This window comes from Mirounga leonina, unplaced genomic scaffold (assembly GCF_011800145.1).
Source record: "Mirounga leonina isolate KUSES-001 unplaced genomic scaffold, KU_Mleo_1.0 Mir_174, whole genome shotgun sequence".
Taxonomy (NCBI): Eukaryota; Metazoa; Chordata; class Mammalia; order Carnivora; family Phocidae; genus Mirounga; species Mirounga leonina.
The window spans coordinates 72,258,259-72,270,315 of record NW_023270451.1 but is presented as its reverse complement, the minus strand read 5'-3'; positions in this window follow the sequence as shown (position 1 = coordinate 72,270,315).

Below are 12,057 nucleotides of genomic sequence, written 5' to 3'. Positions count from 1 at the left end.
ACAGCCTCTCAAGGTTGGAAGCCAAGCCAAATACTTGCCACAGATTTCACCTGTAAGATTTGGATTAATTCTTTCTCAAGGTCTCCAAAGTACCCTGAGGTTCTTTTTCCTGCCAGGAAGTGACCATCTCTCTTCAACTGGTAAGTTTGTTAGGAACCCTGTCAGCAAGATATCAGGCTGTTTTTCCAGGGGGCTTTATTGGCTCCATATAGTCAACCTTAGTTCCTTAAGCTCTCTGGTAGTATCTGAGTTTATGCAGGTCTCCCTCAAATATGACATTCCAGTCAAAGCCTTGGTAATATAACCAGGGTTTCCAGTTGTGTCCTGTTACTTATTGAACTTATGCAAATGAATATATTATGAAAATATAAGAATACTGAGAGTTTTTGAATTCCTAAGGGATCAGGTAGAGAGAAGATAAATGTTTTATTCACAAAGGTATATTTTATCAAATTGCTGTAAGTTATCTTAATTTCTTTAAATCTGGATAAACAATGTTTCAACCAAAGAAAGTCATAAAAATTACAATCATCCTCCATTCAGTCCCATGTTATTATTGTTTTGCTTTAATTCTTCTCTAGAAATCTAATTCTTTCATTAGTTCTGGAAATTCTTACCGAGTACAGTTGCATGATCTTAATATTATCAGAAACCTGTACTCCAATTTCTTTCCATGAGTCTCAGTGCAGACGAAACACATTTGCAGGAGGGCTTGTAAAAGCATCTGAGTATAACAGTCTGGAAACAACAAAAGACTTAAAAGTGGCCATGGCTAGAGATCTGATTAGAGTTCATAACAGTGCAGTTGACAAGGAAATTCGGTTATTTCTGTGACACACAACACTTCAAACAACATACTAGGACATACCTGATTTCTAAGAGCTTCATACAGTTTTTAATAACATTTCTATATAATTATAATCTGAGAGAGTTCAGTATCACTCAGTTGACAGAGCTTCCCATTTAACATAACCAGCCTAATTAGTGTAATCTTTTTATAAGGAGACCAAATATCTATGGGCCCTCTGGAATATTTCAGTTAGATGGTGATGAAAAGACTTTATTGACAAACTTTCCAGAATCAAATTCTAAACTTCAAAATGTTTGAACATTTTATTAAATAGGATTGCTGATCATTCTGAAATATTTAACCGAAGTGACAAAAGATTTTAAAGGCAAATACCCAAGGTTACATAATTGTGAGCAAAAGTTGGCTCTTTTAATATTGAAGACTTGGTTTTCCTGAATGATCAAAGATCTGATGAAGACATAGAATCTTAGATTATTGGTTTGCTTTGCATAAATTGTAAACAAAACTATTTAATGTTAAAACTTAAATTTATTCTAATCTTAGCCATTAGTGACCATATATAAAATTCCTTTTTTACATTCAGATTTTGTTCTAAGTTTTTCCTCAACAAAAATGTCTTTGCATTCCTCATACCTTTCTCTTAGTGAAAGCATCTTCCTTGTATAAAGAGTTGTTTCTTTTATTTGGGGTAGCTTTAATCCATTTAATTTGAATTCTTAGGTGAAGTTTGTGAAGTAGGAAAACGATCTCCCCTTCTCTGAGGGCTGACTGGACAGCTTCCCATAGAGAACAGCAAAAGAGACCGACATGGTAACAACTGGGAACCCCCACCCCAACACTGTAAACTGCAGTGGGGAGGGATGGAATTGAGGGACTGAACAGATTTATCTGCCCTGGAATGCAGATAATATTCTAGTTGCCTTTTTAAACCATGGCTTTTTAAGGAACTAGCTCTCTACCAAGCAGTAGGGGGCCTGCCGGAACACTGTCCGGTCAGAGAGGCTGCAGCATGTGCCTGTTTACACTCCTTCACCCTGATAATGCAGATTTAAATAGGATCCAGGCTCCCGGGCTGGCCTACTGCTTCTGTGAGCCCAGGGCCCCAGCAGATACTGGGTATACCCGGACAGCATAGACTACAGATCCAGCTGAATCACCAAGGTGACACAGGGGCAAAGCATCTTGGGATAGTCCAGATGACTTGCCTGGGCACCCCCCTGCACATATTGCTGGGGCTTTCCACCCAGGCCTCCTGCGGCTCCAGCAGTCTTACCATTATGTACCTTGCAGAAAAAGCCCCGGGTTCCCCCAGCTTGTCCCTACTTCAGCTTCAGCTGTCCTGCTGGAGTGCTCTCTGCAGAGCCCTGGGATCCCCAGTCCACACACCTGCTACAGCCAGCCCAGTGGCCAGGCACACAGTCTACACCAGCCAGCCTTCCACAAGGCAATTTCCTCAAGTTTAGAAAGGAAGTAGCTCTTCTACCTGTTTCATAGAAATAAACACAAAATGAAGAATGTGCTCTAACCAAAAGCACAAAACTTCAGGAAAATAAATGAAATGGAGATCCACAATCTACCTGATAGACGTAAGAGTAGATGAATTCAGAACTTCAACAAAGAGAAAATATAAAAAAGAGCCAATCAGAGGGAAAGAATACAGTAACAAATGAAAAATACACTAGAAAGAATCAACAGCAAATTAGAGGATGCAGAGGAGTGGATCAGTGATCTGGAAGACCGGCTAATGGAAAGCACCCAACCTGAAGAGCAAAAGAAATTTTTAATGCTGATAGGTTAAGAGATCTCTGGGACAACATCAAGCATATGGATATTCACATTATAGGGCTCCTAGAGAGAAGAGAGAACTAACCTGGGGGAAGGAAAGAGACATCCAGGTCTAGGGGGCACAGAGAGCCCCAAACAAGACAGACACATAATTAAAATGTCAAAGATTAAAGATAGATAATCTTAAAAGGAGCCAGCAAGAAGCAACTAGGTATGTACAAAGAACCCCCCCACCACCACCCAAGGCTATATGATTTTTCAGCAGAAATTTTGCAGGCCAGAAGGGAGAGGCATGACACATTCAAAGTGCTGAAAAGAAAACCTATAACCAAGAGTACTTTACTGAGCAAGATGGTCATTCAGAATTGGAGAGAAGGAATTTCCCAAACCTAAGGTAAAGGAGTTTATCACCACTCAACTGGCCTTACAAGAAATGTTAAAGGGAATTCCTTTTTTTTTTTTTTAAGATTTTATTTATTTGACAGAGACGCAGAGGGAGAAGCAGGCCTCTGGCGGAGCAGGGAGCCCGACGCAGGGCTTGATCCCATGACCCTGGGATCATGACCTGAGCCAAAGGCAGACGCCCAACGACTGAGCCACCCAGGCGCCCCAAAGAGAATTCTTTAAGTGGAAAAGAAAAGCCCATAATTAGAAGAAAATTAGGAAAAGGAAAAAATTTCACAAGTAAAAGCAGATATACAAAGTAGTATATCAGTCACTATAAAATTAATGATTAAAAGACAAAGGTAGTAATATCAATTATATCTAATAGTTAAATTATATCTAAATAGGGACTCAAAAAATAAGATGTAAAATATATACATAAAATATGGAGGGGGCTGTAAAATTGAAGTTCTTTTAGAATGTGTTCGAACTTAAGCAACAATCAACAATACAGACTTATATACTTAGGATCTTATATATAAGCCTCATGGTAATTACAAACCAGAAATCTATAATAGAGACACAAAAATAAAAAGGATAACACTAAAGAAAGTCTTCAATTACAAGGAAACAAAACTATAACCAGAAAACAACAAAATGGCACTAAATACATACTTATTAGTAATTACCTTAATTATAAATGCTCAAATCAAAAGACATAGGGTTCTCTCTCCCTCTCTCTCATAAATGAATTAAAAAAGGGGGCACCTGGGTGGCTGAGTCACTTAAGCATCTGCCTTCACGACTGCCTTCAGCTCAGGTCATGGTCTCGGGGTCCACACAGAGGCTGTTTGTCTCTCTCCTTCCCCGTCTGCTCCTCCCCCAACTTGCACGCTCTCTCTCTCTCTCTCAAATAAATGAATAAAATCCTAAAAACAAAAGACATAGGGTAACAGGATAAAACAACCAGACCCATCTATATGCTGCCTACAAGGGACTTACTTCAGACCACTTATAGAGTGAAAGTGAAAGGATGGAAAAAAAGATTTCATGCAAATGAAAGGGAGAAAAAAAAACTGGGTAGCAATACTTACACAAAATAAACTTTAAAACAAAGGCATTATATAATGATAATGGGGATCAATCAAGAGGATATAACAATTATAAATATTCACCCACCATTGGAGCACCTAAATATATAAAGCAAATATTAACAAAGGGAGAAATTGACAATAACAGGAAGGGAATTTAACATCCCACTTGGATCAATAGATAGAGCATCCAGACAGAAAATAAAACTGTGGCTTTGATGGGTTTTACAGATATATATAGAACACTCCATCCAAAAACAACAGAAACACATTCTTTTTAAGTACACATATAACATTCTCCAGAATGGATCACATGTTAGGCCACCAAACAAGTCTCAATTAATTTAAGAAGACTGAAATCCTATCAAGCATCTTTTTTGACCACAATAGTACGAAACTAGAAATTACAAGAATGGGGGAAAAAAAACACACATACGCACATGGAGCCTAAACATGTTACTACCTAACCAGTGGGTCAATGAAGAAATAATAAATGAAAAAATGGAGACAAATGAAAACCTAACAGTCCAAAAATCTTTGGGACACAATGAAAACACTTCTAAGAAGTTTATAGCATTAGAGGCCTACCTTAAGAAATGAGAAAAATTTCAAATAATCTAACTTAACATGTAAAGGAACTTGAAAAAGAACTTTAACAAAGCCCAAAGTTAGTAGAATGAAGGAAATAAGTGAAACAAACTAAAAAAATTACAAAAGATCAAGGAAACCAAGAGCTGGTTCTTTGAAAAGATAAACATAATTGATAAGAAAAAAAGGACTGAAATTAAAATCAGAAATGAAGTAACCACTGACATCACAAAATGACAAAGGATTATAAGAGGCTACAAAAAATATATGCCAACAAATTGGGCAATCTAGAAGAAATGGATAAATTCCTGGAAGTATAGAGTCTTCCAAAAGTGATTCAGGAAGAAATAAAAAATCTGAACAGATTGATTACCAGTAATGAAATTGAATGGGTAATCAAAAAGTTCTCAGAAGTCTAGGAACTGATGGCTTCACGGATGAATTCTGCCAGACATTTAAAGAAGATTTAAGGGACGTAAATAAGAGTTAATTCCTGTTTTCCTCAAACTCTTCCAAAAAATAGAAGAGGAAGGAAAGCTTCCAAATTCATTTAACAAGGCCAGCATTACCCTCATACCCAAATCAGACAAAGACAGTATAAGAAAACTACAGGCTAATGTCCCTGATAAACACAGATTCAAAAATTCTCAACAAAATATTAAACTGAATCCAACAATACATTAAAAGAATCATTTGTTATCATGTGGGATTTATTCCAGGGATGCAAGTATGGTTCAATATCTGCAAATCGATCATCGTGATACATCACATCAACAAAATGAAGATTAGGGGCACCTGGGTAGCTCAGTCGGTTAAGTGTCCAACTCTTGATTTTGGCTCAGGTCATGGTCAGGGTCCTGGGATCAAGCACTGTGTTGGGCTCCATGCTCAGCAGGGAGTGTGTGTGGGGATTCTCTCTCTCTCAAATCTTAAAAAAAAAAAAAAGAAGGATAAAAAGCATATGACCATCTCCAGAGATGCTTAAAAAGCATTTGACAAGATTTATTAGAGGAAACCTATCTCAGCATAACAAAGGGCATTATGATAAACACATAGCTAACATTATACTCAATGAGGAAAACTTTCAGTTAACAGCTTTTCCTCTAAGATCTGAAACAAGACAAGGATGTTCATCTACTCTAGCTACTTTTACTCAACATAGTACTGGAAGTCCGAGCCACAGCAGTCAGGTAAGAAAAAGACATAAAAGACATCCAAATTGGTAAGGAAGAAGTAAAACTCACTATTTGCAGAAGACATAATATTGTATTAAAAAACCCTAAAGACTCCACCAAAGAACTATTAGAACTGATAAATGAATTCAGTAATGGTCTCAGGATATAGAATTAATGTGAATCTTTCATTTCTGTACATTAATAATGAAATAGCAGAAAGAGAAATTAAGAAAACAATCCTATTTATAATTGTACCAAAAGGAATAAAATACCTAGGATTAAACTTAACCAAGGAGGTGAAAGATTGGTATTCTGAGAACTATAAAATATTGATGAAAAAAATTAAAGATGATGCAACAAATGGGAAGATATCCCATGCTCATAGAATGGAAGAACCAATATTGTTCAAATATCCATACTACCCAAAGCAATATACTGATTTAATGCAATCCTCATCGAAATACCAATAGCATTTTTCACAGAACTAGAACAAATAATACTAAGAATTTGTATGGAACCACACAAGACCCCAAATAGCCACAGCAATCTTGAGAAAGAACACTAAAGCTGGTGGTATCACAATCCCAGATTTCAAGATACAGTACAAAGCTGTGGTAATCAAAGCAGTATGCTACTGACACAAAAGGAGACCCATAGATCACTGGAACAGAATAGAGAGGCCAGAAATAAACCCATGCTTATATGGTCAGTTAGAACAGAGAAGGCAAGGATATACAATGGGGAAATGACAGTTTCTTTAATAAATGGTGTTGGGAAAACTGGACAGCTACATACAAAAGAATTAAACTGGACCACTTTCTTATACCATACACAAAAATAAACTCAAAATGGTTTGGAGCCTTAATTATGAGACCCAAAGCAGTAAAACTCCTTAAAACATAGGAGGGGGAGGAGCAAGATAGCAGAGGAGTAGGAGACCTGAATTTCATCTGGTCCCAGGAATTTAGCTGGATAGGGATCAAACCATTCTGAACACCTACGAACTCAACAGGAGATCGAAGAAAAGAATAGCAACAACTCTCTGAACAGAAAAGCGACCACTTTTTGGAAGGTAGGACGTGCGGAGAAGTGAATCCGAGGCAATATTCGGGAGGATAGACGGCAGGGGAGGGGGCCTCTGTTGGCCGCTTCTGGCAAGTGATAGAGCCGCGGAGCACAAAATCGGAACTTTTAGAAGTCGGCTCCGCTCAGGGACGTCGCTCCAGTGGCTAAGCGGGGGTGGAACCCTCACTGCGACAGTGTGGTCTCAGGACCCTCGGGGTCACAGAAAGACCGGGGGTGCCTGAGTGCAGCAGAGCTCCCAGGTATCAGAGTGGGGAAGCTGGCTGCACAGACGGAGCCGAGGCGTGGGCTCTCAGCTCGGGGTTGCCATAAACCGTGATCCGTGTCACAGTTGGGCCCCTGCTCCTCCAGCAGGGACCCAACAAGCGGCAGATCTGGGGAGACTCACCTTCTTGCCCTGGGAGGAGAGGTGCGGGAGCACACCACAGGGATCTGCTGGGTTTGGAGACTCCACACGGGGTTGGGTGCCAAAGATAGAAACACGCGGTCACAGGCCAGGTGAGCACGGAGTGTGGCCAGAGACCAAGGAGACGGGAGTGACTGGTGGCTTTTCTCTGGGGGCTCACTGAGGAGTGGGCCCGAGTTCTCGGCTCCTCCAAGGCAGAGATTGGGAGGCCACCATTTTCACTCTCCGCCTCCAAAGCTGTACGGAAAGCTTGCAGGGAACAAAAGCTCCCGAAAGCAAACCCGAGCAGATTATTTAGCCGGACCAGCAAGGGCGGGGCAATTCCGCCTCCAGCAAAGACATTTGGGAACCATGGCAACAGGCCCCTCCCCCAGAAGATCAGTGAGAACAGCCAGCCAAGACCAAGTTTACCGATCAATGAGAACGGCAGAACTCCAGCGCTAGGGGAACACTGCACATAGAATTCATGGCTTTTTTTTACCATGATTCTGTAGTCTTTCAAAGTTAATTTTTTTAACTTTTTAAAAAAATTTTTCTTTTTCCCTTTTTCAACATCTTATCATTCCCTTTAAAAAAAATCTTTATTTTTCATTTTTAGAGTCATATTCTATCCCTTCATAGTAGTTACCCTTATTTTTGGTATATATATATATAAGTTGTTCTCTCTTTAAGGGATAGTTTCTTCTAACAGATCAAAATATACCCTAAATCTCTAGTGTATGGCTTTATTTTAGTCTCCTGCCTGATCACATTCTCTCCCTTTTTTTTTTTTTAAATCCTCTTCGTTCTTTTTTCAACCAACTTCTTATCAATTCCTTTTATAAAATCTTTTTTTTTTTAAGATTTTATTTATTTGACATAGAGACAGCCAGAGAGGGAACACAAGCAGGGGGAGTGGGAGAGGGAGAAGCAGGCTTCCCGCCGAGCAGGAGCCCGATGCGGGGCTTGATCCCAGGACCCTGAGATCACGACCTGAGCCAAAGGCAGACGCTTAACGACTGAGCCACCCAGGTGCCCCTATAAAATCTTTTATAATTTTCATCTTTACAGTCATATTCCATCCCTTCATTGTATTAACCCTTATTTTTGTACATATATAAGTTTTTCTTTCTTTAAAATTTTGGGAGGCACTTTCTTCTAATAGACCAAAATACGCCCCAAATCTAGTGTGTGGCACTCAGCTATGCACCAGCCTGATCATATTTGATCATATTGTTTGTTTTGTTTCATTTTTGTTTTTATCTTTTTCCTTTCTTTCCCTTTTTTTTCCCCTGGTTTCAGGTCTTTTCTGATTTGTTTAGTGTATATTTTCTGGGGACGTTGTTACCCTGTTAGCATTTTGTTCTCTCATTCATCTATTCTCCTCTGGACAAAATGACAAGACAGAAAAAATCACCTCAACAAAAAGAACAAGAGGCAGTACTGCCTGCCAGTGACCTAATAAATACGGACATTAGTAAGATGTCGGAACTAGACTTCAGAATGATGATTTTAAAGATACTATCTGGACTTGAGAAAAGCATGGAAGTTATTAGAGAAACCCTTTCTGGAGAAATAAAAGAACTAAAATCTAACCAAGTCGAAATCAAAAAGGCTATTAATGAGGTGCAATCAAAAATGGAGGCTCTAACTGCTAGGATAAATGAGGCAGAAGAGAGAATCAGTGATATAGAAGACCAAATGATGGAAAATAAAGAAGCTGAGAAAAAGAGAGATAACTACTGGATCACGAGGGCAGAATTCAAGAGATAAGTGATACCATAAGACGAAACAACATTAGAATAATTGGGATCCCAGAAGAAGAGAGAGAGGGGCAGAAGGTATATTGGAGCAAAGTATAGCAGAGAACTTCCCTAATCTGGGGAAGGAAACAGGTATCAAAATCCAGGAGGCACAGAGAACCCCTCTCAAAATCAATAAAAATAGGTCAACACCCTGACATCTAATAGTAAGACTTAACGAGTCTCAGAGACAAAGAGAAAATCCTGAAAATGGCTTGGGAGAAGAGATCTGTAACCTACAATGGTAGAAACATTAGATTGGCAACAGACCTATCCACAGAGACCTGGCAGGCCAGAAAGGACTGGCAGGATATATTCAGAGCACTAAATGAGAAAAATATGCAGCCAAGAATACTATATCCAGCTAGGCTGTCACTGAAAATAGAAGGAGAGATAAAAAGCTTCCAGGACAAACAAAAATGAAAGGAATTTGCAAACACGAAACCAGCCCTACAAGAAATATTGACAGGTGTTCTTTAAGCAAAGAGAGAGCCTAAAAGTAATACAGACCAGAAAGGAACACAGACACTATACAGTAACTGTCACTTTACAGGCAATACAATGGCACTAAATTTGTATCTTTCAATAGTTACCCTGAATGTAAATGGGCTAAATGCCCCAATCAAAAGATACAGGGTATCAGATTGGATAAAAAAACAAGACCCATCGATATGCTGTCTGCAAGAGACTCATTTTAGACACGCCCAGATTGAAAGCGAGGGGGTGGAAAACCATTTACCATGCTAATGGGCACCAAAAGAAAGCTGGGGTGGCAATCCTTATATCAGACAAATTAGATTTTAAACCAAAGACTGTAATAGATGAGGAAGGACACAATATCCTACTTAAAGGGCCTATCCAACAAGAAGATCTAACAATTGTAAATATCTATGCCCCTAACATGGGAGCAGCCAATTATATAAGCCAATTAATAACAAAAGCAAAGAAACACATCGAGAACAATACAATAATAATGGGGGACTTTAACACCCCCCTCACTGAAATAGATCATCTAAGCAAAAGATCAACAAAGAACTAAAGACTTTAAATGACACACTGGACCAAATGGACTTCACAGATATATTCAGAACATTCCATCCCAAAGCAACAGAATACACATTCTTCTCTAGTCCCCATGGAACAGTCTCCAGAATAGATCACATCCTAGGTCACAAATCAGGTCTCAGCCGGTACCAAAAGATTGGGATCATTCCCTGCATATGTTCAGACCACAATGCTTTGAAACTAGAACTCAATCACAAGAGGAAAGTCAGAAAGAACTCAAATACATGGAGGCTAAAGAGCATCCTACTGAAGAATGAATGGGTCAACCAGGAAATTAAAGAAGAATTTAAAAAATTCATGGAAACCAATGAAAATGAAAACACAACTGTTCAAAATCTTTGGGATGCAGCAAAGGCAGTCCTAAGAGGAAAGTATATAGCAATACAGTCCTTTCTCAAGAAACAAGAAAGGTCTCAAGTACACAACCTAACCCTACACCTAAAGGAGCTGGAGAAAGAACAGCAAATAAAGCCTAAACCCAGCAGGAGAAGAGAAATAATAAAGATCAGAGCAGAAATCAATGAAATAGAAACCAAAAGAACAGTAGAACAGGTCAACAAAACTAGGAGCTGGTTCTTTGAAAGAATTAACAAGATTGATAAACCCCTGGCCAGACTTATCAAAAAGAAAAGAGAAAGGACCCAAATAAATAAAATCATGAATGAAAGTGGACAGATCACAACCAACACCAAAGAAATACAAATAATTATAAGAACATATTATGAGCAACTCTATGCCAGCAAATCAGATAATCTGGAAGAAATGGATGCATTCCTAGAGATGTATCAAGTACCAAAACTGAACCAGGAAGAAATAGAAAACCTGAACAGACCTATAACCACTAAGGAAATTGAAGCAGTAATCAAAAATCTCCCAACAAACAAATGCCCAGGGCCAGATGGCTTCCCAGGGGAATTCTACCAAACATTTAAAGAAGAATTAATACCTATTCTTCTGAAACTGTTCCAAAAAATAGAAATGGAAGGGAAACTTCCAAACTCGTTTTATGAGGCCACCATTACCTTGATCCCAAAACCAGACAAAGACCCCATCAAAAAGAATTACAGACCAATATCCTTGATGAACATGGATACAAAAATTCTCACCAAAATACTAGCCAATAGGATCCAACAGTACTTTAAAAGGATTATTCACCACTACCAAGTGGGATTTATCCCTGGGCTCCAAGGTTGGTTCAACATCCGCAAATCAATCAATGCGATACAATACATTAACAAAAGAAAGAACAAGAACCATATGATCCTCTCAATAGATGCAGAAAAAGCATTTGACAAAGTACAGCATCGTTTCTTGATCAAAACTCTTCAGGGTATAGGGATAGAGAGTACATACCTCAATGTCATAAAAGCCATCTATGAAAAACCCACAGCGAATATCATTCTCAATGGGGAAAAACAGAGCTTTCCCCCTAAGGTCAGGAACACGGCAGGGATGTCCACTATCACCACTGCTATTCAACATAGTACTAGAAGTCCTAGCCTCAGCAATCAGACAACAAAAAGAAATAAAAGGCATCCAAATCAGCAAAGAAATCAAACTCTCACTCTTTGCAGATGATATGATACTTTGTGGAAAACCCAAAAGACTCCACCCCAAAACTGCTAGAACTCAAAAAGGAATTCAGTAAAGTGGCAGGATATAAAATGAATGCACAGAAATCAGTGGCATTCCTATACACCAACAACAAGATAGAAGAAAGAGAAATTAAGGAGTCGATCCCATTTACAATTGCACCTGAAACCATAAGATACCTGGGAATAAATCTAACCAAAGAGGCAAAGGATCTGTACTCTGAAAACTATAAAATACTCATGAAAGAAATTGAGGAAGACACAAAGAAATGGAAAAATGTTCCGTGCTCATGGAT